The sequence below is a fragment of the Bombina bombina genome, chromosome 1, assembly GCF_027579735.1.
Source record: "Bombina bombina isolate aBomBom1 chromosome 1, aBomBom1.pri, whole genome shotgun sequence".
NCBI lineage: Eukaryota > Metazoa > Chordata > Amphibia > Anura > Bombinatoridae > Bombina > Bombina bombina.
Genome location: NC_069499.1, coordinates 800,233,421 through 800,255,858, shown reverse-complemented (window position 1 = coordinate 800,255,858; position 22,438 = coordinate 800,233,421). Strand labels below are relative to the sequence as shown.

At 45.2% G+C, this 22,438-nt stretch overlaps 55 non-coding genes across 55 annotated transcripts; 22 read left to right on the top strand and 33 right to left on the bottom strand.

Moving 5' to 3' along the window:
• Window positions 1–47: 47 nt before the first annotated feature.
• On the bottom strand, window positions 48–120 carry TRNAA-AGC (transfer RNA alanine (anticodon AGC)). The gene has a single exon. It is a non-coding gene; the product is annotated as a tRNA-Ala (tRNA).
• A 185-nt stretch (window positions 121–305) lies between these two features.
• On the top strand, window positions 306–379 carry TRNAN-GUU (transfer RNA asparagine (anticodon GUU)). The gene has a single exon. It is a non-coding gene; the product is annotated as a tRNA-Asn (tRNA).
• A 394-nt stretch (window positions 380–773) lies between these two features.
• TRNAA-AGC (transfer RNA alanine (anticodon AGC)) lies at window positions 774–846 on the bottom strand. The gene has a single exon. It is a non-coding gene; the product is annotated as a tRNA-Ala (tRNA).
• A 713-nt stretch (window positions 847–1,559) lies between these two features.
• Window positions 1,560–1,632, bottom strand: TRNAA-UGC (transfer RNA alanine (anticodon UGC)). Its single transcript has one exon. It is a non-coding gene; the product is annotated as a tRNA-Ala (tRNA).
• Window positions 1,633–1,752: 120 nt separating this feature from the next.
• On the top strand, window positions 1,753–1,826 carry TRNAN-GUU (transfer RNA asparagine (anticodon GUU)). The gene has a single exon. It is a non-coding gene; the product is annotated as a tRNA-Asn (tRNA).
• Window positions 1,827–2,131: 305 nt separating this feature from the next.
• Window positions 2,132–2,204, bottom strand: TRNAA-AGC (transfer RNA alanine (anticodon AGC)). Its single transcript has one exon. It is a non-coding gene; the product is annotated as a tRNA-Ala (tRNA).
• Window positions 2,205–2,389: 185 nt separating this feature from the next.
• On the top strand, window positions 2,390–2,463 carry TRNAN-GUU (transfer RNA asparagine (anticodon GUU)). The gene has a single exon. It is a non-coding gene; the product is annotated as a tRNA-Asn (tRNA).
• A 394-nt stretch (window positions 2,464–2,857) lies between these two features.
• TRNAA-AGC (transfer RNA alanine (anticodon AGC)) lies at window positions 2,858–2,930 on the bottom strand. Its single transcript has one exon. It is a non-coding gene; the product is annotated as a tRNA-Ala (tRNA).
• Window positions 2,931–3,643: 713 nt separating this feature from the next.
• Window positions 3,644–3,716, bottom strand: TRNAA-UGC (transfer RNA alanine (anticodon UGC)). The gene has a single exon. It is a non-coding gene; the product is annotated as a tRNA-Ala (tRNA).
• Window positions 3,717–3,836: 120 nt separating this feature from the next.
• Window positions 3,837–3,910, top strand: TRNAN-GUU (transfer RNA asparagine (anticodon GUU)). Its single transcript has one exon. It is a non-coding gene; the product is annotated as a tRNA-Asn (tRNA).
• A 305-nt stretch (window positions 3,911–4,215) lies between these two features.
• Window positions 4,216–4,288, bottom strand: TRNAA-AGC (transfer RNA alanine (anticodon AGC)). The gene has a single exon. It is a non-coding gene; the product is annotated as a tRNA-Ala (tRNA).
• Window positions 4,289–4,473: 185 nt separating this feature from the next.
• TRNAN-GUU (transfer RNA asparagine (anticodon GUU)) lies at window positions 4,474–4,547 on the top strand. The gene has a single exon. It is a non-coding gene; the product is annotated as a tRNA-Asn (tRNA).
• A 305-nt stretch (window positions 4,548–4,852) lies between these two features.
• TRNAA-AGC (transfer RNA alanine (anticodon AGC)) lies at window positions 4,853–4,925 on the bottom strand. The gene has a single exon. It is a non-coding gene; the product is annotated as a tRNA-Ala (tRNA).
• A 185-nt stretch (window positions 4,926–5,110) lies between these two features.
• On the top strand, window positions 5,111–5,185 carry TRNAN-GUU (transfer RNA asparagine (anticodon GUU)). Its single transcript has one exon. It is a non-coding gene; the product is annotated as a tRNA-Asn (tRNA).
• A 394-nt stretch (window positions 5,186–5,579) lies between these two features.
• On the bottom strand, window positions 5,580–5,652 carry TRNAA-AGC (transfer RNA alanine (anticodon AGC)). The gene has a single exon. It is a non-coding gene; the product is annotated as a tRNA-Ala (tRNA).
• Window positions 5,653–6,365: 713 nt separating this feature from the next.
• On the bottom strand, window positions 6,366–6,438 carry TRNAA-UGC (transfer RNA alanine (anticodon UGC)). The gene has a single exon. It is a non-coding gene; the product is annotated as a tRNA-Ala (tRNA).
• A 120-nt stretch (window positions 6,439–6,558) lies between these two features.
• Window positions 6,559–6,632, top strand: TRNAN-GUU (transfer RNA asparagine (anticodon GUU)). The gene has a single exon. It is a non-coding gene; the product is annotated as a tRNA-Asn (tRNA).
• Window positions 6,633–6,937: 305 nt separating this feature from the next.
• Window positions 6,938–7,010, bottom strand: TRNAA-AGC (transfer RNA alanine (anticodon AGC)). Its single transcript has one exon. It is a non-coding gene; the product is annotated as a tRNA-Ala (tRNA).
• A 185-nt stretch (window positions 7,011–7,195) lies between these two features.
• Window positions 7,196–7,269, top strand: TRNAN-GUU (transfer RNA asparagine (anticodon GUU)). The gene has a single exon. It is a non-coding gene; the product is annotated as a tRNA-Asn (tRNA).
• Window positions 7,270–7,663: 394 nt separating this feature from the next.
• TRNAA-AGC (transfer RNA alanine (anticodon AGC)) lies at window positions 7,664–7,736 on the bottom strand. The gene has a single exon. It is a non-coding gene; the product is annotated as a tRNA-Ala (tRNA).
• A 713-nt stretch (window positions 7,737–8,449) lies between these two features.
• Window positions 8,450–8,522, bottom strand: TRNAA-UGC (transfer RNA alanine (anticodon UGC)). Its single transcript has one exon. It is a non-coding gene; the product is annotated as a tRNA-Ala (tRNA).
• A 120-nt stretch (window positions 8,523–8,642) lies between these two features.
• On the top strand, window positions 8,643–8,716 carry TRNAN-GUU (transfer RNA asparagine (anticodon GUU)). Its single transcript has one exon. It is a non-coding gene; the product is annotated as a tRNA-Asn (tRNA).
• Window positions 8,717–9,021: 305 nt separating this feature from the next.
• On the bottom strand, window positions 9,022–9,094 carry TRNAA-AGC (transfer RNA alanine (anticodon AGC)). Its single transcript has one exon. It is a non-coding gene; the product is annotated as a tRNA-Ala (tRNA).
• A 185-nt stretch (window positions 9,095–9,279) lies between these two features.
• Window positions 9,280–9,353, top strand: TRNAN-GUU (transfer RNA asparagine (anticodon GUU)). The gene has a single exon. It is a non-coding gene; the product is annotated as a tRNA-Asn (tRNA).
• Window positions 9,354–9,747: 394 nt separating this feature from the next.
• Window positions 9,748–9,820, bottom strand: TRNAA-AGC (transfer RNA alanine (anticodon AGC)). The gene has a single exon. It is a non-coding gene; the product is annotated as a tRNA-Ala (tRNA).
• A 713-nt stretch (window positions 9,821–10,533) lies between these two features.
• TRNAA-UGC (transfer RNA alanine (anticodon UGC)) lies at window positions 10,534–10,606 on the bottom strand. The gene has a single exon. It is a non-coding gene; the product is annotated as a tRNA-Ala (tRNA).
• Window positions 10,607–10,726: 120 nt separating this feature from the next.
• On the top strand, window positions 10,727–10,800 carry TRNAN-GUU (transfer RNA asparagine (anticodon GUU)). The gene has a single exon. It is a non-coding gene; the product is annotated as a tRNA-Asn (tRNA).
• A 305-nt stretch (window positions 10,801–11,105) lies between these two features.
• Window positions 11,106–11,178, bottom strand: TRNAA-AGC (transfer RNA alanine (anticodon AGC)). Its single transcript has one exon. It is a non-coding gene; the product is annotated as a tRNA-Ala (tRNA).
• A 185-nt stretch (window positions 11,179–11,363) lies between these two features.
• TRNAN-GUU (transfer RNA asparagine (anticodon GUU)) lies at window positions 11,364–11,437 on the top strand. Its single transcript has one exon. It is a non-coding gene; the product is annotated as a tRNA-Asn (tRNA).
• Window positions 11,438–11,831: 394 nt separating this feature from the next.
• On the bottom strand, window positions 11,832–11,904 carry TRNAA-AGC (transfer RNA alanine (anticodon AGC)). The gene has a single exon. It is a non-coding gene; the product is annotated as a tRNA-Ala (tRNA).
• Window positions 11,905–12,617: 713 nt separating this feature from the next.
• Window positions 12,618–12,690, bottom strand: TRNAA-UGC (transfer RNA alanine (anticodon UGC)). The gene has a single exon. It is a non-coding gene; the product is annotated as a tRNA-Ala (tRNA).
• Window positions 12,691–12,810: 120 nt separating this feature from the next.
• TRNAN-GUU (transfer RNA asparagine (anticodon GUU)) lies at window positions 12,811–12,884 on the top strand. The gene has a single exon. It is a non-coding gene; the product is annotated as a tRNA-Asn (tRNA).
• Window positions 12,885–13,189: 305 nt separating this feature from the next.
• Window positions 13,190–13,262, bottom strand: TRNAA-AGC (transfer RNA alanine (anticodon AGC)). The gene has a single exon. It is a non-coding gene; the product is annotated as a tRNA-Ala (tRNA).
• Window positions 13,263–13,447: 185 nt separating this feature from the next.
• Window positions 13,448–13,521, top strand: TRNAN-GUU (transfer RNA asparagine (anticodon GUU)). The gene has a single exon. It is a non-coding gene; the product is annotated as a tRNA-Asn (tRNA).
• Window positions 13,522–13,915: 394 nt separating this feature from the next.
• On the bottom strand, window positions 13,916–13,988 carry TRNAA-AGC (transfer RNA alanine (anticodon AGC)). The gene has a single exon. It is a non-coding gene; the product is annotated as a tRNA-Ala (tRNA).
• A 713-nt stretch (window positions 13,989–14,701) lies between these two features.
• Window positions 14,702–14,774, bottom strand: TRNAA-UGC (transfer RNA alanine (anticodon UGC)). Its single transcript has one exon. It is a non-coding gene; the product is annotated as a tRNA-Ala (tRNA).
• Window positions 14,775–14,894: 120 nt separating this feature from the next.
• On the top strand, window positions 14,895–14,968 carry TRNAN-GUU (transfer RNA asparagine (anticodon GUU)). The gene has a single exon. It is a non-coding gene; the product is annotated as a tRNA-Asn (tRNA).
• A 305-nt stretch (window positions 14,969–15,273) lies between these two features.
• On the bottom strand, window positions 15,274–15,346 carry TRNAA-AGC (transfer RNA alanine (anticodon AGC)). The gene has a single exon. It is a non-coding gene; the product is annotated as a tRNA-Ala (tRNA).
• A 185-nt stretch (window positions 15,347–15,531) lies between these two features.
• On the top strand, window positions 15,532–15,605 carry TRNAN-GUU (transfer RNA asparagine (anticodon GUU)). The gene has a single exon. It is a non-coding gene; the product is annotated as a tRNA-Asn (tRNA).
• A 394-nt stretch (window positions 15,606–15,999) lies between these two features.
• On the bottom strand, window positions 16,000–16,072 carry TRNAA-AGC (transfer RNA alanine (anticodon AGC)). Its single transcript has one exon. It is a non-coding gene; the product is annotated as a tRNA-Ala (tRNA).
• A 713-nt stretch (window positions 16,073–16,785) lies between these two features.
• TRNAA-UGC (transfer RNA alanine (anticodon UGC)) lies at window positions 16,786–16,858 on the bottom strand. Its single transcript has one exon. It is a non-coding gene; the product is annotated as a tRNA-Ala (tRNA).
• Window positions 16,859–16,978: 120 nt separating this feature from the next.
• TRNAN-GUU (transfer RNA asparagine (anticodon GUU)) lies at window positions 16,979–17,052 on the top strand. The gene has a single exon. It is a non-coding gene; the product is annotated as a tRNA-Asn (tRNA).
• Window positions 17,053–17,357: 305 nt separating this feature from the next.
• Window positions 17,358–17,430, bottom strand: TRNAA-AGC (transfer RNA alanine (anticodon AGC)). The gene has a single exon. It is a non-coding gene; the product is annotated as a tRNA-Ala (tRNA).
• A 185-nt stretch (window positions 17,431–17,615) lies between these two features.
• On the top strand, window positions 17,616–17,689 carry TRNAN-GUU (transfer RNA asparagine (anticodon GUU)). Its single transcript has one exon. It is a non-coding gene; the product is annotated as a tRNA-Asn (tRNA).
• A 394-nt stretch (window positions 17,690–18,083) lies between these two features.
• On the bottom strand, window positions 18,084–18,156 carry TRNAA-AGC (transfer RNA alanine (anticodon AGC)). Its single transcript has one exon. It is a non-coding gene; the product is annotated as a tRNA-Ala (tRNA).
• Window positions 18,157–18,869: 713 nt separating this feature from the next.
• On the bottom strand, window positions 18,870–18,942 carry TRNAA-UGC (transfer RNA alanine (anticodon UGC)). The gene has a single exon. It is a non-coding gene; the product is annotated as a tRNA-Ala (tRNA).
• Window positions 18,943–19,062: 120 nt separating this feature from the next.
• On the top strand, window positions 19,063–19,136 carry TRNAN-GUU (transfer RNA asparagine (anticodon GUU)). The gene has a single exon. It is a non-coding gene; the product is annotated as a tRNA-Asn (tRNA).
• A 305-nt stretch (window positions 19,137–19,441) lies between these two features.
• Window positions 19,442–19,514, bottom strand: TRNAA-AGC (transfer RNA alanine (anticodon AGC)). The gene has a single exon. It is a non-coding gene; the product is annotated as a tRNA-Ala (tRNA).
• A 185-nt stretch (window positions 19,515–19,699) lies between these two features.
• Window positions 19,700–19,773, top strand: TRNAN-GUU (transfer RNA asparagine (anticodon GUU)). Its single transcript has one exon. It is a non-coding gene; the product is annotated as a tRNA-Asn (tRNA).
• A 394-nt stretch (window positions 19,774–20,167) lies between these two features.
• Window positions 20,168–20,240, bottom strand: TRNAA-AGC (transfer RNA alanine (anticodon AGC)). Its single transcript has one exon. It is a non-coding gene; the product is annotated as a tRNA-Ala (tRNA).
• A 713-nt stretch (window positions 20,241–20,953) lies between these two features.
• TRNAA-UGC (transfer RNA alanine (anticodon UGC)) lies at window positions 20,954–21,026 on the bottom strand. The gene has a single exon. It is a non-coding gene; the product is annotated as a tRNA-Ala (tRNA).
• Window positions 21,027–21,146: 120 nt separating this feature from the next.
• On the top strand, window positions 21,147–21,220 carry TRNAN-GUU (transfer RNA asparagine (anticodon GUU)). Its single transcript has one exon. It is a non-coding gene; the product is annotated as a tRNA-Asn (tRNA).
• Window positions 21,221–21,525: 305 nt separating this feature from the next.
• Window positions 21,526–21,598, bottom strand: TRNAA-AGC (transfer RNA alanine (anticodon AGC)). Its single transcript has one exon. It is a non-coding gene; the product is annotated as a tRNA-Ala (tRNA).
• A 185-nt stretch (window positions 21,599–21,783) lies between these two features.
• On the top strand, window positions 21,784–21,857 carry TRNAN-GUU (transfer RNA asparagine (anticodon GUU)). Its single transcript has one exon. It is a non-coding gene; the product is annotated as a tRNA-Asn (tRNA).
• A 394-nt stretch (window positions 21,858–22,251) lies between these two features.
• Window positions 22,252–22,324, bottom strand: TRNAA-AGC (transfer RNA alanine (anticodon AGC)). The gene has a single exon. It is a non-coding gene; the product is annotated as a tRNA-Ala (tRNA).
• Between the last annotated feature and the right edge of the window lie 114 nt (window positions 22,325–22,438).

Below are 22,438 nucleotides of genomic sequence, written 5' to 3'. Positions count from 1 at the left end.
ATCAGATGTCATTGCAAACTATAAAATAATCGGAATCTTTGAAAAAGTGGAGAATGCGGGCATCGATCCCGCTACCTCTCGCATGCTAAGCGAGCGCTCTACCATTTGAGCTAATTCCCCGGCGGGTTCCACGGACCACCTATGGCTGTGCTCTTAAGACCTACTGCTATAATGTCTACACAGAACTTGTCAGGGATCCTGATCGTGGCATCTTGGCATCTTGTACACTATTTATTAATTAAGCCGCGCAATGTCACCGACAAAAATACTGTCTGACACTAGTGTGCAACAAGGCTTTGCATCACGTCTCTGTGGCGCAATCGGTTAGCGCGTTCGGCTGTTAACCGAAAGGTTGGTGGTTCAAGCCCACCCAGGGACGCGGGTGTTTTACCATCCTGTCGCTGCATTCCCATCATCGTTCTTTCGTGGCACTTTGTGTATGATTTGCTACTTATAGCGTAATAACTACCACGAAATGTCTGTTCCACGTTGGAGAAGCAATAGGTAGGCCTTGTCGTGGTAGTATTTATTGAATTAAATTTATTTCTTCATGTGTACGATAAGAGCAGGAAAAACAAAAAAAGAAAAAGTGCCCGAAAGTAAACTGCACTCAGTAACATCTTTCTAGCGTTTCTTCTATAGGTCAGTGCTGAAACGAAATATTACAAAGAAATGGAGATTTTGTGAAGCGATAGTAATGTTAACATTTAGGAGGCAAAAGGTTGTTAATATCGCAAAACGCAAGGGAAACCTGTAAAGCTCACCTTAAAGGATGGAGAATGCGGGCATCGATCCCGCTACCTCTCGCATGCTAAGCGAGCGCTCTACCATTTGAGCTAATTCCCCTGTATAGCGAGAGAAAACGGTCAGCCTCCTGCCAGCCTTCCTGTACTTCCTGTATTGAAGTTATCAGAGATACCGTCCTAGCGGGTATTGTATTACTTATGGCGCAACTGTACGGTCACAAACTGTTTTAAACTAGTGTGGATTTCGAATATTAAAAAAGAAATCTTGTTTCTAGTCGCCTAAGATAACCTACATGGCTGTTTCAATCTATGATTATAGAAAGGGTTTTAGAAGTGAGTAGTATGATGAACCTTTGTGCAACAAAAGCTCCTTTGCCCCCCACAAATAACAAGAGAAGAGGCCCCCTAGAAAGTGGAGAATACGGGCATCGATCCCGTTACCTCTCACATGCAAAGCGAGCGCTCTACCATTTGAGCTAATTCCCCAGCCACTGGTTTTGGCTTGGGCACTCTTCAGCGAGCTTATCAGAGATGCTGGTCTTGGCGGCTTACCTGCTATTTACTAATTAAGCTCAAGTGGTACAGGCACAAACTGTTCTATGCTCGTGTGAATGTTGCCCCGTCCCTTTCCCTCGGTGGCATTGGTTGCATGCTTCCGTAATTTAAACAAACAAAAAAGAAACAAAGATTCTCTCTAATTGCATTACATTATATGGATGGGTTTTAAAACCACCTGCATAGAACTTGCGAGTCAGTAATAATATTGCGTGGCATAGACACTACTTTGCTAAATGCGGGGCGACCTTCAGAATTTGGAGAATACGGGCATCGATCCCGTTGCCTCTCGCATGCAAAGCGAGCGCTCTACCATTTGAGCTAATTCCCCCTACACTTCCCATTCTTCCCTGACCTTGCCAGAGATACTGGCCTCTTGCTTGCTATGTACCAAGTACGCCACAATGCTAAAGCAACAAAATTTTCCACACAAGTGGAAAGCGCTCGTGGTGTCTCTGTGGCGCAATCGGTTAGCGCGTTCGGCTGTTAACCGAAAGGTTGGTGGTTCAAGCCCACCCAGGGACGTGCGGTCTTTTATCCGTCTGCCGTTTTAGGTTCCCTTCACAGCGCTGCGAGCGTGCGCCGAGCTCAGCCCGGGTTTATGCTAAATCAGCTGAAATAGATGACACGGAGGAAAACATGCAAGTCAGCTGTAAAGTCGCCTTTTACAAACCGACGTGTGTATCTTAAGTCAAGTCGGCTTTGAAAACGAGTGCAGCTCGCTACTCAAAGTTATAAATGGGGATTTAACCTTTTGCGCAAAACGACAAGACAATGATTTTTTACAGATGTCATTGCAAACTATAAAATAATCGGAATCTTTGAAAAAGTGGAGAATGCGGGCATCGATCCCGCTACCTCTCGCATGCTAAGCGAGCGCTCTACCATTTGAGCTAATTCCCCGGCGGGTTCCACGGACCACCTATGGCTGTGCTCTTAAGACCTACTGCTATAATGTCTACACAGAACTTGTCAGGGATCCTGATCGTGGCATCTTGGCATCTTGTACACTATTTATTAATTAAGCCGCGCAATGTCACCGACAAAAATACTGTCTGACACTAGTGTGCAACAAGGCTTTGCATCATGTCTCTGTGGCGCAATCGGTTAGCGCGTTCGGCTGTTAACCGAAAGGTTGGTGGTTCAAGCCCACCCAGGGACGCGGGTGTTTTACCATCCTGTCGCTGCATTCCCATCATCGTTCTTTCGTGGCACTTTGTGTATGATTTGCTACTTATAGCGTAATAACTACCACGAAATGTCTGTTCCACGTTGGAGAAGCAATAGGTAGGCCTTGTCGTGGTAGTATTTATTGAATTAAATTTATTTCTTCATGTGTACGATAAGAGCAGGAAAAACAAAAAAAGAAAAAGTGCCCGAAAGTAAACTGCACTCAGTAACATCTTTCTAGCGTTTCTTCTATAGGTCAGTGCTGAAACGAAATATTACAAAGAAATGGAGATTTTGTGAAGCGATAGTAATGTTAACATTTAGGAGGCAAAAGGTTGTTAATATCGCAAAACGCAAGGGAAACCTGTAAAGCTCACCTTAAAGGATGGAGAATGCGGGCATCGATCCCGCTACCTCTCGCATGCTAAGCGAGCGCTCTACCATTTGAGCTAATTCCCCTGTATAGCGAGAGAAAACGGTCAGCCTCCTGCCAGCCTTCCTGTACTTCCTGTATTGAAGTTATCAGAGATACCGTCCTAGCGGGTATTGTATTACTTATGGCGCAACTGTACGGTCACAAACTGTTTTAAACTAGTGTGGATTTCGAATATTAAAAAAGAAATCTTGTTTCTAGTCGCCTAAGATAACCTACATGGCTGTTTCAATCTATGATTATAGAAAGGGTTTTAGAAGTGAGTAGTATGATGAACCTTTGTGCAACAAAAGCTCCTTTGCCCCCCACAAATAACAAGAGAAGAGGCCCCCTAGAAAGTGGAGAATACGGGCATCGATCCCGTTACCTCTCACATGCAAAGCGAGCGCTCTACCATTTGAGCTAATTCCCCAGCCACTGGTTTTGGCTTGGGCACTCTTCAGCGAGCTTATCAGAGATGCTGGTCTTGGCGGCTTACCTGCTATTTACTAATTAAGCTCAAGTGGTACAGGCACAAACTGTTCTATGCTCGTGTGAATGTTGCCCCGTCCCTTTCCCTCGGTGGCATTGGTTGCATGCTTCCGTAATTTAAACAAACAAAAAAGAAACAAAGATTCTCTCTAATTGCATTACATTATATGGATGGGTTTTAAAACCACCTGCATAGAACTTGCGAGTCAGTAATAATATTGCGTGGCATAGACACTACTTTGCTAAATGCGGGGCGACCTTCAGAATTTGGAGAATACGGGCATCGATCCCGTTGCCTCTCGCATGCAAAGCGAGCGCTCTACCATTTGAGCTAATTCCCCCTACACTTCCCATTCTTCCCTGACCTTGCCAGAGATACTGGCCTCTTGCTTGCTATGTACCAAGTACACCACAATGCTAAAGCAACAAAATTTTCCACACAAGTGGAAAGCGCTCGTGGTGTCTCTGTGGCGCAATCGGTTAGCGCGTTCGGCTGTTAACCGAAAGGTTGGTGGTTCAAGCCCACCCAGGGACGTGCGGTCTTTTATCCGTCTGCCGTTTTAGGTTCCCTTCACAGCGCTGCGAGCGTGCGCCGAGCTCAACCCGGGTTTATGCTAAATCAGCTGAAATAGATGACACGGAGGAAAACATGCAAGTCAGCTGTAAAGTCGCCTTTTACAAACCGACGTGTGTATCTTAAGTCAAGTCGGCTTTGAAAACGAGTGCAGCTCGCTACTCAAAGTTATAAATGGGGATTTAACCTTTTGCGCAAAACGACAAGACAATGATTTTTTACAGATGTCATTGCAAACTATAAAATAATCGGAATCTTTGAAAAAGTGGAGAATGCGGGCATCGATCCCGCTACCTCTCGCATGCTAAGCGAGCGCTCTACCATTTGAGCTAATTCCCCGGCGGGTTCCACGGACCACCTATGGCTGTGCTCTTAAGACCTACTGCTATAATGTCTACACAGAACTTGTCAGGGATCCTGATCGTGGCATCTTGGCATCTTGTACACTATTTATTAATTAAGCCGCGCAATGTCACCGACAAAAATACTGTCTGACACTAGTGTGCAACAAGGCTTTGCATCATGTCTCTGTGGCGCAATCGGTTAGCGCGTTCGGCTGTTAACCGAAAGGTTGGTGGTTCAAGCCCACCCAGGGACGTGCGGTCTTTTATCCGTCTGCCGTTTTAGGTTCCCTTCACAGCGCTGCGAGCGTGCGCCGAGCTCAACCCGGGTTTATGCTAAATCAGCTGAAATAGATGACACGGAGGAAAACATGCAAGTCAGCTGTAAAGTCGCCTTTTACAAACCGACGTGTGTATCTTAAGTCAAGTCGGCTTTGAAAACGAGTGCAGCTCGCTACTCAAAGTTATAAATGGGGATTTAACCTTTTGCGCAAAACGACAAGACAATGATTTTTTACAGATGTCATTGCAAACTATAAAATAATCGGAATCTTTGAAAAAGTGGAGAATGCGGGCATCGATCCCGCTACCTCTCGCATGCTAAGCGAGCGCTCTACCATTTGAGCTAATTCCCCGGCGGGTTCCACGGACCACCTATGGCTGTGCTCTTAAGACCTACTGCTATAATGTCTACACAGAACTTGTCAGGGATCCTGATCGTGGCATCTTGGCATCTTGTACACTATTTATTAATTAAGCCGCGCAATGTCACCGACAAAAATACTGTCTGACACTAGTGTGCAACAAGGCTTTGCATCATGTCTCTGTGGCGCAATCGGTTAGCGCGTTCGGCTGTTAACCGAAAGGTTGGTGGTTCAAACCCCCCCCAGGGACGCGGGTGTTTTACCATCCTGTCGCTGCATTCCCATCATCGTTCTTTCGTGGCACTTTGTGTATGATTTGCTACTTATAGCGTAATAACTACCACGAAATGTCTGTTCCACGTTGGAGAAGCAATAGGTAGGCCTTGTCGTGGTAGTATTTATTGAATTAAATTTATTTCTTCATGTGTACGATAAGAGCAGGAAAAACAAAAAAAGAAAAAGTGCCCGAAAGTAAACTGCACTCAGTAACATCTTTCTAGCGTTTCTTCTATAGGTCAGTGCTGAAACGAAATATTACAAAGAAATGGAGATTTTGTGAAGCGATAGTAATGTTAACATTTAGGAGGCAAAAGGTTGTTAATATCGCAAAACGCAAGGGAAACCTGTAAAGCTCACCTTAAAGGATGGAGAATGCGGGCATCGATCCCGCTACCTCTCGCATGCTAAGCGAGCGCTCTACCATTTGAGCTAATTCCCCTGTATAGCGAGAGAAAACGGTCAGCCTCCTGCCAGCCTTCCTGTACTTCCTGTATTGAAGTTATCAGAGATACCGTCCTAGCGGGTATTGTATTACTTATGGCGCAACTGTACGGTCACAAACTGTTTTAAACTAGTGTGGATTTCGAATATTAAAAAAGAAATCTTGTTTCTAGTCGCCTAAGATAACCTACATGGCTGTTTCAATCTATGATTATAGAAAGGGTTTTAGAAGTGAGTAGTATGATGAACCTTTGTGCAACAAAAGCTCCTTTGCCCCCCACAAATAACAAGAGAAGAGGCCCCCTAGAAAGTGGAGAATACGGGCATCGATCCCGTTACCTCTCACATGCAAAGCGAGCGCTCTACCATTTGAGCTAATTCCCCAGCCACTGGTTTTGGCTTGGGCACTCTTCAGCGAGCTTATCAGAGATGCTGGTCTTGGCGGCTTACCTGCTATTTACTAATTAAGCTCAAGTGGTACAGGCACAAACTGTTCTATGCTCGTGTGAATGTTGCCCCGTCCCTTTCCCTCTGTGGCATTGGTTGCATGCTTCCGTAATTTAAACAAACAAAAAAGAAACAAAGATTCTCTCTAATTGCATTACATTATATGGATGGGTTTTAAAACCACCTGCATAGAACTTGCGAGTCAGTAATAATATTGCGTGGCATAGACACTACTTTGCTAAATGCGGGGCGACCTTCAGAATTTGGAGAATACGGGCATCGATCCCGTTGCCTCTCGCATGCAAAGCGAGCGCTCTACCATTTGAGCTAATTCCCCCTACACTTCCCATTCTTCCCTGACCTTGCCAGAGATACTGGCCTCTTGCTTGCTATGTACCAAGTACGCCACAATGCTAAAGCAACAAAATTTTCCACACAAGTGGAAAGCGCTCGTGGTGTCTCTGTGGCGCAATCGGTTAGCGCGTTCGGCTGTTAACCGAAAGGTTGGTGGTTCAAGCCCACCCAGGGACGTGCGGTCTTTTATCCGTCTGCCGTTTTAGGTTCCCTTCACAGCGCTGCGAGCGTGCGCCGAGCTCAACCCGGGTTTATGCTAAATCAGCTGAAATAGATGACACGGAGGAAAACATGCAAGTCAGCTGTAAAGTCGCCTTTTACAAACCGACGTGTGTATCTTAAGTCAAGTCGGCTTTGAAAACGAGTGCAGCTCGCTACTCAAAGTTATAAATGGGGATTTAACCTTTTGCGCAAAACGACAAGACAATGATTTTTTACAGATGTCATTGCAAACTATAAAATAATCGGAATCTTTGAAAAAGTGGAGAATGCGGGCATCGATCCCGCTACCTCTCGCATGCTAAGCGAGCGCTCTACCATTTGAGCTAATTCCCCGGCGGGTTCCACAGACCACCTATGGCTGTGCTCTTAAGACCTACTGCTATAATGTCTACACAGAACTTGTCAGGGATCCTGATCGTGGCATCTTGGCATCTTGTACACTATTTATTAATTAAGCCGCGCAATGTCACCGACAAAAATACTGTCTGACACTAGTGTGCAACAAGGCTTTGCATCATGTCTCTGTGGCGCAATCGGTTAGCGCGTTCGGCTGTTAACCGAAAGGTTGGTGGTTCAAGCCCACCCAGGGACGCGGGTGTTTTACCATCCTGTCGCTGCATTCCCATCATCGTTCTTTCGTGGCACTTTGTGTATGATTTGCTACTTATAGCGTAATAACTACCACGAAATGTCTGTTCCACGTTGGAGAAGCAATAGGTAGGCCTTGTCGTGGTAGTATTTATTGAATTAAATTTATTTCTTCATGTGTACGATAAGAGCAGGAAAAACAAAAAAAGAAAAAGTGCCCGAAAGTAAACTGCACTCAGTAACATCTTTCTAGCGTTTCTTCTATAGGTCAGTGCTGAAACGAAATATTACAAAGAAATGGAGATTTTGTGAAGCGATAGTAATGTTAACATTTAGGAGGCAAAAGGTTGTTAATATCGCAAAACGCAAGGGAAACCTGTAAAGCTCACCTTAAAGGATGGAGAATGCGGGCATCGATCCCGCTACCTCTCGCATGCTAAGCGAGCGCTCTACCATTTGAGCTAATTCCCCTGTATAGCGAGAGAAAACGGTCAGCCTCCTGCCAGCCTTCCTGTACTTCCTGTATTGAAGTTATCAGAGATACCGTCCTAGCGGGTATTGTATTACTTATGGCGCAACTGTACGGTCACAAACTGTTTTAAACTAGTGTGGATTTCGAATATTAAAAAAGAAATCTTGTTTCTAGTCGCCTAAGATAACCTACATGGCTGTTTCAATCTATGATTATAGAAAGGGTTTTAGAAGTGAGTAGTATGATGAACCTTTGTGCAACAAAAGCTCCTTTGCCCCCCACAAATAACAAGAGAAGAGGCCCCCTAGAAAGTGGAGAATACGGGCATCGATCCCGTTACCTCTCACATGCAAAGCGAGCGCTCTACCATTTGAGCTAATTCCCCAGCCACTGGTTTTGGCTTGGGCACTCTTCAGCGAGCTTATCAGAGATGCTGGTCTTGGCGGCTTACCTGCTATTTACTAATTAAGCTCAAGTGGTACAGGCACAAACTGTTCTATGCTCGTGTGAATGTTGCCCCGTCCCTTTCCCTCGGTGGCATTGGTTGCATGCTTCCGTAATTTAAACAAACAAAAAAGAAACAAAGATTCTCTCTAATTGCATTACATTATATGGATGGGTTTTAAAACCACCTGCATAGAACTTGCGAGTCAGTAATAATATTGCGTGGCATAGACACTACTTTGCTAAATGCGGGGCGACCTTCAGAATTTGGAGAATACGGGCATCGATCCCGTTGCCTCTCGCATGCAAAGCGAGCGCTCTACCATTTGAGCTAATTCCCCCTACACTTCCCATTCTTCCCTGACCTTGCCAGAGATACTGGCCTCTTGCTTGCTATGTACCAAGTACGCCACAATGCTAAAGCAACAAAATTTTCCACACAAGTGGAAAGCGCTCGTGGTGTCTCTGTGGCGCAATCGGTTAGCGCGTTCGGCTGTTAACCGAAAGGTTGGTGGTTCAAGCCCACCCAGGGACGTGCGGTCTTTTATCCGTCTGCCGTTTTAGGTTCCCTTCACAGCGCTGCGAGCGTGCGCCGAGCTCAACCCGGGTTTATGCTAAATCAGCTGAAATAGATGACACGGAGGAAAACATGCAAGTCAGCTGTAAAGTCGCCTTTTACAAACCGACGTGTGTATCTTAAGTCAAGTCGGCTTTGAAAACGAGTGCAGCTCGCTACTCAAAGTTATAAATGGGGATTTAACCTTTTGCGCAAAACGACAAGACAATGATTTTTTACAGATGTCATTGCAAACTATAAAATAATCGGAATCTTTGAAAAAGTGGAGAATGCGGGCATCGATCCCGCTACCTCTCGCATGCTAAGCGAGCGCTCTACCATTTGAGCTAATTCCCCGGCGGGTTCCACGGACCACCTATGGCTGTGCTCTTAAGACCTACTGCTATAATGTCTACACAGAACTTGTCAGGGATCCTGATCGTGGCATCTTGGCATCTTGTACACTATTTATTAATTAAGCCGCGCAATGTCACCGACAAAAATACTGTCTGACACTAGTGTGCAACAAGGCTTTGCATCATGTCTCTGTGGCGCAATCGGTTAGCGCGTTCGGCTGTTAACCGAAAGGTTGGTGGTTCAAGCCCACCCAGGGACGCGGGTGTTTTACCATCCTGTCGCTGCATTCCCATCATCGTTCTTTCGTGGCACTTTGTGTATGATTTGCTACTTATAGCGTAATAACTACCACGAAATGTCTGTTCCACGTTGGAGAAGCAATAGGTAGGCCTTGTCGTGGTAGTATTTATTGAATTAAATTTATTTCTTCATGTGTACGATAAGAGCAGGAAAAACAAAAAAAGAAAAAGTGCCCGAAAGTAAACTGCACTCAGTAACATCTTTCTAGCGTTTCTTCTATAGGTCAGTGCTGAAACGAAATATTACAAAGAAATGGAGATTTTGTGAAGCGATAGTAATGTTAACATTTAGGAGGCAAAAGGTTGTTAATATCGCAAAACGCAAGGGAAACCTGTAAAGCTCACCTTAAAGGATGGAGAATGCGGGCATCGATCCCGCTACCTCTCGCATGCTAAGCGAGCGCTCTACCATTTGAGCTAATTCCCCTGTATAGCGAGAGAAAACGGTCAGCCTCCTGCCAGCCTTCCTGTACTTCCTGTATTGAAGTTATCAGAGATACCGTCCTAGCGGGTATTGTATTACTTATGGCGCAACTGTACGGTCACAAACTGTTTTAAACTAGTGTGGATTTCGAATATTAAAAAAGAAATCTTGTTTCTAGTCGCCTAAGATAACCTACATGGCTGTTTCAATCTATGATTATAGAAAGGGTTTTAGAAGTGAGTAGTATGATGAACCTTTGTGCAACAAAAGCTCCTTTGCCCCCCACAAATAACAAGAGAAGAGGCCCCCTAGAAAGTGGAGAATACGGGCATCGATCCCGTTACCTCTCACATGCAAAGCGAGCGCTCTACCATTTGAGCTAATTCCCCAGCCACTGGTTTTGGCTTGGGCACTCTTCAGCGAGCTTATCAGAGATGCTGGTCTTGGCGGCTTACCTGCTATTTACTAATTAAGCTCAAGTGGTACAGGCACAAACTGTTCTATGCTCGTGTGAATGTTGCCCCGTCCCTTTCCCTCGGTGGCATTGGTTGCATGCTTCCGTAATTTAAACAAACAAAAAAGAAACAAAGATTCTCTCTAATTGCATTACATTATATGGATGGGTTTTAAAACCACCTGCATAGAACTTGCGAGTCAGTAATAATATTGCGTGGCATAGACACTACTTTGCTAAATGCGGGGCGACCTTCAGAATTTGGAGAATACGGGCATCGATCCCGTTGCCTCTCGCATGCAAAGCGAGCGCTCTACCATTTGAGCTAATTCCCCCTACACTTCCCATTCTTCCCTGACCTTGCCAGAGATACTGGCCTCTTGCTTGCTATGTACCAAGTACGCCACAATGCTAAAGCAACAAAATTTTCCACACAAGTGGAAAGCGCTCGTGGTGTCTCTGTGGCGCAATCGGTTAGCGCGTTCGGCTGTTAACCGAAAGGTTGGTGGTTCAAGCCCACCCAGGGACGTGCGGTCTTTTATCCGTCTGCCGTTTTAGGTTCCCTTCACAGCGCTGCGAGCGTGCGCCGAGCTCAACCCGGGTTTATGCTAAATCAGCTGAAATAGATGACACGGAGGAAAACATGCAAGTCAGCTGTAAAGTCGCCTTTTACAAACCGACGTGTGTATCTTAAGTCAAGTCGGCTTTGAAAACGAGTGCAGCTCGCTACTCAAAGTTATAAATGGGGATTTAACCTTTTGCGCAAAACGACAAGACAATGATTTTTTACAGATGTCATTGCAAACTATAAAATAATCGGAATCTTTGAAAAAGTGGAGAATGCGGGCATCGATCCCGCTACCTCTCGCATGCTAAGCGAGCGCTCTACCATTTGAGCTAATTCCCCGGCGGGTTCCACGGACCACCTATGGCTGTGCTCTTAAGACCTACTGCTATAATGTCTACACAGAACTTGTCAGGGATCCTGATCGTGGCATCTTGGCATCTTGTACACTATTTATTAATTAAGCCGCGCAATGTCACCGACAAAAATACTGTCTGACACTAGTGTGCAACAAGGCTTTGCATCACGTCTCTGTGGCGCAATCGGTTAGCGCGTTCGGCTGTTAACCGAAAGGTTGGTGGTTCAAGCCCACCCAGGGACGCGGGTGTTTTACCATCCTGTCGCTGCATTCCCATCATCGTTCTTTCGTGGCACTTTGTGTATGATTTGCTACTTATAGCGTAATAACTACCACGAAATGTCTGTTCCACGTTGGAGAAGCAATAGGTAGGCCTTGTCGTGGTAGTATTTATTGAATTAAATTTATTTCTTCATGTGTACGATAAGAGCAGGAAAAACAAAAAAAGAAAAAGTGCCCGAAAGTAAACTGCACTCAGTAACATCTTTCTAGCGTTTCTTCTATAGGTCAGTGCTGAAACGAAATATTACAAAGAAATGGAGATTTTGTGAAGCGATAGTAATGTTAACATTTAGGAGGCAAAAGGTTGTTAATATCGCAAAACGCAAGGGAAACCTGTAAAGCTCACCTTAAAGGATGGAGAATGCGGGCATCGATCCCGCTACCTCTCGCATGCTAAGCGAGCGCTCTACCATTTGAGCTAATTCCCCTGTATAGCGAGAGAAAACGGTCAGCCTCCTGCCAGCCTTCCTGTACTTCCTGTATTGAAGTTATCAGAGATACCGTCCTAGCGGGTATTGTATTACTTATGGCGCAACTGTACGGTCACAAACTGTTTTAAACTAGTGTGGATTTCGAATATTAAAAAAGAAATCTTGTTTCTAGTCGCCTAAGATAACCTACATGGCTGTTTCAATCTATGATTATAGAAAGGGTTTTAGAAGTGAGTAGTATGATGAACCTTTGTGCAACAAAAGCTCCTTTGCCCCCCACAAATAACAAGAGAAGAGGCCCCCTAGAAAGTGGAGAATACGGGCATCGATCCCGTTACCTCTCACATGCAAAGCGAGCGCTCTACCATTTGAGCTAATTCCCCAGCCACTGGTTTTGGCTTGGGCACTCTTCAGCGAGCTTATCAGAGATGCTGGTCTTGGCGGCTTACCTGCTATTTACTAATTAAGCTCAAGTGGTACAGGCACAAACTGTTCTATGCTCGTGTGAATGTTGCCCCGTCCCTTTCCCTCGGTGGCATTGGTTGCATGCTTCCGTAATTTAAACAAACAAAAAAGAAACAAAGATTCTCTCTAATTGCATTACATTATATGGATGGGTTTTAAAACCACCTGCATAGAACTTGCGAGTCAGTAATAATATTGCGTGGCATAGACACTACTTTGCTAAATGCGGGGCGACCTTCAGAATTTGGAGAATACGGGCATCGATCCCGTTGCCTCTCGCATGCAAAGCGAGCGCTCTACCATTTGAGCTAATTCCCCCTACACTTCCCATTCTTCCCTGACCTTGCCAGAGATACTGGCCTCTTGCTTGCTATGTACCAAGTACGCCACAATGCTAAAGCAACAAAATTTTCCACACAAGTGGAAAGCGCTCGTGGTGTCTCTGTGGCGCAATCGGTTAGCGCGTTCGGCTGTTAACCGAAAGGTTGGTGGTTCAAGCCCACCCAGGGACGTGCGGTCTTTTATCCGTCTGCCGTTTTAGGTTCCCTTCACAGCGCTGCGAGCGTGCGCCGAGCTCAGCCCGGGTTTATGCTAAATCAGCTGAAATAGATGACACGGAGGAAAACATGCAAGTCAGCTGTAAAGTCGCCTTTTACAAACCGACGTGTGTATCTTAAGTCAAGTCGGCTTTGAAAACGAGTGCAGCTCGCTACTCAAAGTTATAAATGGGGATTTAACCTTTTGCGCAAAACGACAAGACAATGATTTTTTACAGATGTCATTGCAAACTATAAAATAATCGGAATCTTTGAAAAAGTGGAGAATGCGGGCATCGATCCCGCTACCTCTCGCATGCTAAGCGAGCGCTCTACCATTTGAGCTAATTCCCCGGCGGGTTCCACGGACCACCTATGGCTGTGCTCTTAAGACCTACTGCTATAATGTCTACACAGAACTTGTCAGGGATCCTGATCGTGGCATCTTGGCATCTTGTACACTATTTATTAATTAAGCCGCGCAATGTCACCGACAAAAATACTGTCTGACACTAGTGTGCAACAAGGCTTTGCATCACGTCTCTGTGGCGCAATCGGTTAGCGCGTTCGGCTGTTAACCGAAAGGTTGGTGGTTCAAGCCCACCCAGGGACGCGGGTGTTTTACCATCCTGTCGCTGCATTCCCATCATCGTTCTTTCGTGGCACTTTGTGTATGATTTGCTACTTATAGCGTAATAACTACCACGAAATGTCTGTTCCACGTTGGAGAAGCAATAGGTAGGCCTTGTCGTGGTAGTATTTATTGAATTAAATTTATTTCTTCATGTGTACGATAAGAGCAGGAAAAACAAAAAAAGAAAAAGTGCCCGAAAGTAAACTGCACTCAGTAACATCTTTCTAGCGTTTCTTCTATAGGTCAGTGCTGAAACGAAATATTACAAAGAAATGGAGATTTTGTGAAGCGATAGTAATGTTAACATTTAGGAGGCAAAAGGTTGTTAATATCGCAAAACGCAAGGGAAACCTGTAAAGCTCACCTTAAAGGATGGAGAATGCGGGCATCGATCCCGCTACCTCTCGCATGCTAAGCGAGCGCTCTACCATTTGAGCTAATTCCCCTGTATAGCGAGAGAAAACGGTCAGCCTCCTGCCAGCCTTCCTGTACTTCCTGTATTGAAGTTATCAGAGATACCGTCCTAGCGGGTATTGTATTACTTATGGCGCAACTGTACGGTCACAAACTGTTTTAAACTAGTGTGGATTTCGAATATTAAAAAAGAAATCTTGTTTCTAGTCGCCTAAGATAACCTACATGGCTGTTTCAATCTATGATTATAGAAAGGGTTTTAGAAGTGAGTAGTATGATGAACCTTTGTGCAACAAAAGCTCCTTTGCCCCCCACAAATAACAAGAGAAGAGGCCCCCTAGAAAGTGGAGAATACGGGCATCGATCCCGTTACCTCTCACATGCAAAGCGAGCGCTCTACCATTTGAGCTAATTCCCCAGCCACTGGTTTTGGCTTGGGCACTCTTCAGCGAGCTTATCAGAGATGCTGGTCTTGGCGGCTTACCTGCTATTTACTAATTAAGCTCAAGTGGTACAGGCACAAACTGTTCTATGCTCGTGTGAATGTTGCCCCGTCCCTTTCCCTCTGTGGCATTGGTTGCATGCTTCCGTAATTTAAACAAACAAAAAAGAAACAAAGATTCTCTCTAATTGCATTACATTATATGGATGGGTTTTAAAACCACCTGCATAGAACTTGCGAGTCAGTAATAATATTGCGTGGCATAGACACTACTTTGCTAAATGCGGGGCGACCTTCAGAATTTGGAGAATACGGGCATCGATCCCGTTGCCTCTCGCATGCAAAGCGAGCGCTCTACCATTTGAGCTAATTCCCCCTACACTTCCCATTCTTCCCTGACCTTGCCAGAGATACTGGCCTCTTGCTTGCTATGTACCAAGTACGCCACAATGCTAAAGCAACAAAATTTTCCACACAAGTGGAAAGCGCTCGTGGTGTCTCTGTGGCGCAATCGGTTAGCGCGTTCGGCTGTTAACCGAAAGGTTGGTGGTTCAAGCCCACCCAGGGACGTGCGGTCTTTTATCCGTCTGCCGTTTTAGGTTCCCTTCACAGCGCTGCGAGCGTGCGCCGAGCTCAACCCGGGTTTATGCTAAATCAGCTGAAATAGATGACACGGAGGAAAACATGCAAGTCAGCTGTAAAGTCGCCTTTTACAAACCGACGTGTGTATCTTAAGTCAAGTCGGCTTTGAAAACGAGTGCAGCTCGCTACTCAAAGTTATAAATGGGGATTTAACCTTTTGCGCAAAACGACAAGACAATGATTTTTTACAGATGTCATTGCAAACTATAAAATAATCGGAATCTTTGAAAAAGTGGAGAATGCGGGCATCGATCCCGCTACCTCTCGCATGCTAAGCGAGCGCTCTACCATTTGAGCTAATTCCCCGGCGGGTTCCACGGACCACCTATGGCTGTGCTCTTAAGACCTACTGCTATAATGTCTACACAGAACTTGTCAGGGATCCTGATCGTGGCATCTTGGCATCTTGTACACTATTTATTAATTAAGCCGCGCAATGTCACCGACAAAAATACTGTCTGACACTAGTGTGCAACAAGGCTTTGCATCACGTCTCTGTGGCGCAATCGGTTAGCGCGTTCGGCTGTTAACCGAAAGGTTGGTGGTTCAAGCCCACCCAGGGACGCGGGTGTTTTACCATCCTGTCGCTGCATTCCCATCATCGTTCTTTCGTGGCACTTTGTGTATGATTTGCTACTTATAGCGTAATAACTACCACGAAATGTCTGTTCCACGTTGGAGAAGCAATAGGTAGGCCTTGTCGTGGTAGTATTTATTGAATTAAATTTATTTCTTCATGTGTACGATAAGAGCAGGAAAAACAAAAAAAGAAAAAGTGCCCGAAAGTAAACTGCACTCAGTAACATCTTTCTAGCGTTTCTTCTATAGGTCAGTGCTGAAACGAAATATTACAAAGAAATGGAGATTTTGTGAAGCGATAGTAATGTTAACATTTAGGAGGCAAAAGGTTGTTAATATCGCAAAACGCAAGGGAAACCTGTAAAGCTCACCTTAAAGGATGGAGAATGCGGGCATCGATCCCGCTACCTCTCGCATGCTAAGCGAGCGCTCTACCATTTGAGCTAATTCCCCTGTATAGCGAGAGAAAACGGTCAGCCTCCTGCCAGCCTTCCTGTACTTCCTGTATTGAAGTTATCAGAGATACCGTCCTAGCGGGTATTGTATTACTTATGGCGCAACTGTACGGTCACAAACTGTTTTAAACTAGTGTGGATTTCGAATATTAAAAAAGAAATCTTGTTTCTAGTCGCCTAAGATAACCTACATGGCTGTTTCAATCTATGATTATAGAAAGGGTTTTAGAAGTGAGTAGTATGATGAACCTTTGTGCAACAAAAGCTCCTTTGCCCCCCACAAATAACAAGAGAAGAGGCCCCCTAGAAAGTGGAGAATACGGGCATCGATCCCGTTACCTCTCACATGCAAAGCGAGCGCTCTACCATTTGAGCTAATTCCCCAGCCACTGGTTTTGGCTTGGGCACTCTTCAGCGAGCTTATCAGAGATGCTGGTCTTGGCGGCTTACCTGCTATTTACTAATTAAGCTCAAGTGGTACAGGCACAAACTGTTCTATGCTCGTGTGAATGTTGCCCCGTCCCTTTCCCTCGGTGGCATTGGTTGCATGCTTCCGTAATTTAAACAAACAAAAAAGAAACAAAGATTCTCTCTAATTGCATTACATTATATGGATGGGTTTTAAAACCACCTGCATAGAACTTGCGAGTCAGTAATAATATTGCGTGGCATAGACACTACTTTGCTAAATGCGGGGCGACCTTCAGAATTTGGAGAATACGGGCATCGATCCCGTTGCCTCTCGCATGCAAAGCGAGCGCTCTACCATTTGAGCTAATTCCCCCTACACTTCCCATTCTTCCCTGACCTTGCCAGAGATACTGGCCTCTTGCTTGCTATGTACCAAGTACGCCACAATGCTAAAGCAACAAAATTTTCCACACAAGTGGAAAGCGCTCGTGGTGTCTCTGTGGCGCAATCGGTTAGCGCGTTCGGCTGTTAACCGAAAGGTTGGTGGTTCAAGCCCACCCAGGGACGTGCGGTCTTTTATCCGTCTGCCGTTTTAGGTTCCCTTCACAGCGCTGCGAGCGTGCGCCAAGCTCAGCCCGGGTTTATGCTAAATCAGCTGAAATAGATGACACGGAGGAAAACATGCAAGTCAGCTGTAAAGTCGCCTTTTACAAACCGACGTGTGTATCTTAAGTCAAGTCGGCTTTGAAAACGAGTGCAGCTCGCTACTCAAAGTTATAAATGGGGATTTAACCTTTTGCGCAAAACGACAAGACAATGATTTTTTACAGATGTCATTGCAAACTATAAAATAATCGGAATCTTTGAAAAAGTGGAGAATGCGGGCATCGATCCCGCTACCTCTCGCATGCTAAGCGAGCGCTCTACCATTTGAGCTAATTCCCCGGCGGGTTCCACAGACCACCTATGGCTGTGCTCTTAAGACCTACTGCTATAATGTCTACACAGAACTTGTCAGGGATCCTGATCGTGGCATCTTGGCATCTTGTACACTATTTATTAATTAAGCCGCGCAATGTCACCGACAAAAATACTGTCTGACACTAGTGTGCAACAAGGCTTTGCATCATGTCTCTGTGGCGCAATCGGTTAGCGCGTTCGGCTGTTAACCGAAAGGTTGGTGGTTCAAGCCCACCCAGGGACGCGGGTGTTTTACCATCCTGTCGCTGCATTCCCATCATCGTTCTTTCGTGGCACTTTGTGTATGATTTGCTACTTATAGCGTAATAACTACCACGAAATGTCTGTTCCACGTTGGAGAAGCAATAGGTAGGCCTTGTCGTGGTAGTATTTATTGAATTAAATTTATTTCTTCATGTGTACGATAAGAGCAGGAAAAACAAAAAAAGAAAAAGTGCCCGAAAGTAAACTGCACTCAGTAACATCTTTCTAGCGTTTCTTCTATAGGTCAGTGCTGAAACGAAATATTACAAAGAAATGGAGATTTTGTGAAGCGATAGTAATGTTAACATTTAGGAGGCAAAAGGTTGTTAATATCGCAAAACGCAAGGGAAACCTGTAAAGCTCACCTTAAAGGATGGAGAATGCGGGCATCGATCCCGCTACCTCTCGCATGCTAAGCGAGCGCTCTACCATTTGAGCTAATTCCCCTGTATAGCGAGAGAAAACGGTCAGCCTCCTGCCAGCCTTCCTGTACTTCCTGTATTGAAGTTATCAGAGATACCGTCCTAGCGGGTATTGTATTACTTATGGCGCAACTGTACGGTCACAAACTGTTTTAAACTAGTGTGGATTTCGAATATTAAAAAAGAAATCTTGTTTCTAGTCGCCTAAGATAACCTACATGGCTGTTTCAATCTATGATTATAGAAAGGGTTTTAGAAGTGAGCAGTATGATGAACCTTTGTGCAACAAAAGCTCCTTTGCCCCCCACAAATAACAAGAGAAGAGGCCCCCTAGAAAGTGGAGAATACGGGCATCGATCCCGTTACCTCTCACATGCAAAGCGAGCGCTCTACCATTTGAGCTAATTCCCCAGCCACTGGTTTTTGCTTGGGCACTCTTCAGCGAGCTTATCAGAGATGCTGGTCTTGGCGGCTTACCTGCTATTTACTAATTAAGCTCAAGTGGTACAGGCACAAACTGTTCTATGCTCGTGTGAATGTTGCCCCGTCCCTTTCCCTCGGTGGCATTGGTTGCATGCTTCCGTAATTTAAACAAACAAAAAAGAAACAAAGATTCTCTCTAATTGCATTACATTATATGGATGGGTTTTAAAACCACCTGCATAGAACTTGCGAGTCAGTAATAATATTGCGTGGCATAGACACTACTTTGCTAAATGCGGGGCGACCTTCAGAATTTGGAGAATACGGGCATCGATCCCGTTGCCTCTCGCATGCAAAGCGAGCGCTCTACCATTTGAGCTAATTCCCCCTACACTTCCCATTCTTCCCTGACCTTGCCAGAGATACTGGCCTCTTGCTTGCTATGTACCAAGTACGCCACAATGCTAAAGCAACAAAATTTTCCACACAAGTGGAAAGCGCTCGTGGTGTCTCTGTGTCGCAATCGGTTAGCGCGTTCGGCTGTTAACCGAAAGGTTGGTGGTTCAAGCCCACCCAGGGACGTGCGGTCTTTTATCCGTCTGCCGTTTTAGGTTCCCTTCACAGCGCTGCGAGCGTGCGCCGAGCTCAGCCCGGGTTTATGCTAAATCAGCTGAAATAGATGACACGGAGGAAAACATGCAAGTCAGCTGTAAAGTCGCCTTTTACAAACCGACGTGTGTATCTTAAGTCAAGTCGGCTTTGAAAACGAGTGCAGCTCGCTACTCAAAGTTATAAATGGGGATTTAACCTTTTGCGCAAAACGACAAGACAATGATTTTTTACAGATGTCATTGCAAACTATAAAATAATCGGAATCTTTGAAAAAGTGGAGAATGCGGGCATCGATCCCGCTACCTCTCGCATGCTAAGCGAGCGCTCTACCATTTGAGCTAATTCCCCGGCGGGTTCCACGGACCACCTATGGCTGTGCTCTTAAGACCTACTGCTATAATGTCTACACAGAACTTGTCAGGGATCCTGATCGTGGCATCTTGGCATCTTGTACACTATTTATTAATTAAGCCGCGCAATGTCACCGACAAAAATACTGTCTGACACTAGTGTGCAACAAGGCTTTGCATCACGTCTCTGTGGCGCAATCGGTTAGCGCGTTCGGCTGTTAAGCGAAAGGTTGGTGGTTCAAGCCCACCCAGGGACGCGGGTGTTTTACCATCCTGTCGCTGCATTCCCATCATCGTTCTTTCGTGGCACTTTGTGTATGATTTGCTACTTATAGCGTAATAACTACCACGAAATGTCTGTTCCACGTTGGAGAAGCAATAGGTAGGCCTTGTCGTGGTAGTATTTATTGAATTAAATTTATTTCTTCATGTGTACGATAAGAGCAGGAAAAACAAAAAAAGAAAAAGTGCCCGAAAGTAAACTGCACTCAGTAACATCTTTCTAGCGTTTCTTCTATAGGTCAGTGCTGAAACGAAATATTACAAAGAAATGGAGATTTTGTGAAGCGATAGTAATGTTAACATTTAGGAGGCAAAAGGTTGTTAATATCGCAAAACGCAAGGGAAACCTGTAAAGCTCACCTTAAAGGATGGAGAATGCGGGCATCGATCCCGCTACCTCTCGCATGCTAAGCGAGCGCTCTACCATTTGAGCTAATTCCCCTGTATAGCGAGAGAAAACGGTCAGCCTCCTGCCAGCCTTCCTGTACTTCCTGTATTGAAGTTATCAGAGATACCGTCCTAGCGGGTATTGTATTACTTATGGCGCAACTGTACGGTCACAAACTGTTTTAAACTAGTGTGGATTTCGAATATTAAAAAAGAAATCTTGTTTCTAGTCGCCTAAGATAACCTACATGGCTGTTTCAATCTATGATTATAGAAAGGGTTTTAGAAGTGAGTAGTATGATGAACCTTTGTGCAACAAAAGCTCCTTTGCCCCCCACAAATAACAAGAGAAGAGGCCCCCTAGAAAGTGGAGAATACGGGCATCGATCCCGTTACCTCTCACATGCAAAGCGAGCGCTCTACCATTTGAGCTAATTCCCCAGCCACTGGTTTTGGCTTGGGCACTCTTCAGCGAGCTTATCAGAGATGCTGGTCTTGGCGGCTTACCTGCTATTTACTAATTAAGCTCAAGTGGTACAGGCACAAACTGTTCTATGCTCGTGTGAATGTTGCCCCGTCCCTTTCCCTCGGTGGCATTGGTTGCATGCTTCCGTAATTTAAACAAACAAAAAAGAAACAAAGATTCTCTCTAATTGCATTACATTATATGGATGGGTTTTAAAACCACCTGCATAGAACTTGCGAGTCAGTAATAATATTGCGTGGCATAGACACTACTTTGCTAAATGCGGGGCGACCTTCAGAATTTGGAGAATACGGGCATCGATCCCGTTGCCTCTCGCATGCAAAGCGAGCGCTCTACCATTTGAGCTAATTCCCCCTACACTTCCCATTCTTCCCTGACCTTGCCAGAGATACTGGCCTCTTGCTTGCTATGTACCAAGTACGCCACAATGCTAAAGCAACAAAATTTTCCACACAAGTGGAAAGCGCTCGTGGTGTCTCTGTGGCGCAATCGGTTAGCGCGTTCGGCTGTTAACCGAAAGGTTGGTGGTTCAAGCCCACCCAGGGACGTGCGGTCTTTTATCCGTCTGCCGTTTTAGGTTCCCTTCACAGCGCTGCGAGCGTGCGCCGAGCTCAACCCGGGTTTATGCTAAATCAGCTGAAATAGATGACACGGAGGAAAACATGCAAGTCAGCTGTAAAGTCGCCTTTTACAAACCGACGTGTGTATCTTAAGTCAAGTCGGCTTTGAAAACGAGTGCAGCTCGCTACTCAAAGTTATAAATGGGGATTTAACCTTTTGCGCAAAACGACAAGACAATGATTTTTTACAGATGTCATTGCAAACTATAAAATAATCGGAATCTTTGAAAAAGTGGAGAATGCGGGCATCGATCCCGCTACCTCTCGCATGCTAAGCGAGCGCTCTACCATTTGAGCTAATTCCCCGGCGGGTTCCACGGACCACCTATGGCTGTGCTCTTAAGACCTACTGCTATAATGTCTACACAGAACTTGTCAGGGATCCTGATCGTGGCATCTTGGCATCTTGTACACTATTTATTAATTAAGCCGCGCAATGTCACCGACAAAAATACTGTCTGACACTAGTGTGCAACAAGGCTTTGCATCACGTCTCTGTGGCGCAATCGGTTAGCGCGTTCGGCTGTTAACCGAAAGGTTGGTGGTTCAAGCCCACCCAGGGACGCGGGTGTTTTACCATCCTGTCGCTGCATTCCCATCATCGTTCTTTCGTGGCACTTTGTGTATGATTTGCTACTTATAGCGTAATAACTACCACGAAATGTCTGTTCCACGTTGGAGAAGCAATAGGTAGGCCTTGTCGTGGTAGTATTTATTGAATTAAATTTATTTCTTCATGTGTACGATAAGAGCAGGAAAAACAAAAAAAGAAAAAGTGCCCGAAAGTAAACTGCACTCAGTAACATCTTTCTAGCGTTTCTTCTATAGGTCAGTGCTGAAACGAAATATTACAAAGAAATGGAGATTTTGTGAAGCGATAGTAATGTTAACATTTAGGAGGCAAAAGGTTGTTAATATCGCAAAACGCAAGGGAAACCTGTAAAGCTCACCTTAAAGGATGGAGAATGCGGGCATCGATCCCGCTACCTCTCGCATGCTAAGCGAGCGCTCTACCATTTGAGCTAATTCCCCTGTATAGCGAGAGAAAACGGTCAGCCTCCTGCCAGCCTTCCTGTACTTCCTGTATTGAAGTTATCAGAGATACCGTCCTAGCGGGTATTGTATTACTTATGGCGCAACTGTACG